Raw genomic sequence first — 629 nt, 5'->3', positions numbered from 1 at the left:
CAGAGAATAAAACGCGCAAACAGAAATAATAAAGGAAGAGAAATAGGCAAAATCCGACGATGAAAGAGGGGAGAAGAGACACCGCGAAGAGAAGCGGAGATGGACAAAAGGGGAAAGGGATAATATACGATATTAAGGAAGATCAGTGTCCTTTGAAGACGCTGACTCGCCCTCCTTAGATTTCATCCTGTTAGTCAGTGTCTTACGCACGGGGTGAAGGCAGGAAGAGCGGATAATGTGATAAATTTTGGAGTGAGGGAGGGAAAGGGAGGGAGTGAGGGAGGAAGGGAGGGAAAGGGAAAGAGTGAGGGAGGAAGGGAGGGAAAGGGGGAAGTGGGGGAGGAAGGGTGGGAGTGAGGGAAAAGGGAGGGAGTGAGGGAGGAAGGGAGTGAAAGGGGGGAAGTGAGGGAGGAAGGGTGGGAGTGAGGGAAGAAGGGAGGGAGTGAGGGAGGAAGGGAGGGAAAGGGGGGAAGTGAGGGAGGAAGGGAAGGAGTGAGGGAAGAAGGGAGAGAGTGAGGGAGGAAGGGAGGGAAAGGTAGAGAAAAAAGGAGAGGGAAAGGGAAAAAGGAGATGGAGAGGGAGAGGGAAAAGGGAAAGGAAAAGGAAAGGGAAAGGGAAAGGGAAAGGAG

At 52.1% G+C, this 629-nt stretch overlaps 1 protein-coding gene across 1 annotated transcript in view; it reads right to left on the bottom strand.

Annotated features, from left to right (window-relative positions):
* The window catches only part of LOC119594816 (indian hedgehog protein-like), a 99,252-nt gene that overhangs the window by 36,291 nt on the left and 62,332 nt on the right, over nucleotides 1-629 (bottom strand).

Source organism: Penaeus monodon, chromosome 34, assembly GCF_015228065.2.
Source record: "Penaeus monodon isolate SGIC_2016 chromosome 34, NSTDA_Pmon_1, whole genome shotgun sequence".
NCBI classification, from domain to species: domain Eukaryota; kingdom Metazoa; phylum Arthropoda; class Malacostraca; order Decapoda; family Penaeidae; genus Penaeus; species Penaeus monodon.
This window is presented reverse-complemented; position numbering and strand designations above follow the sequence as displayed.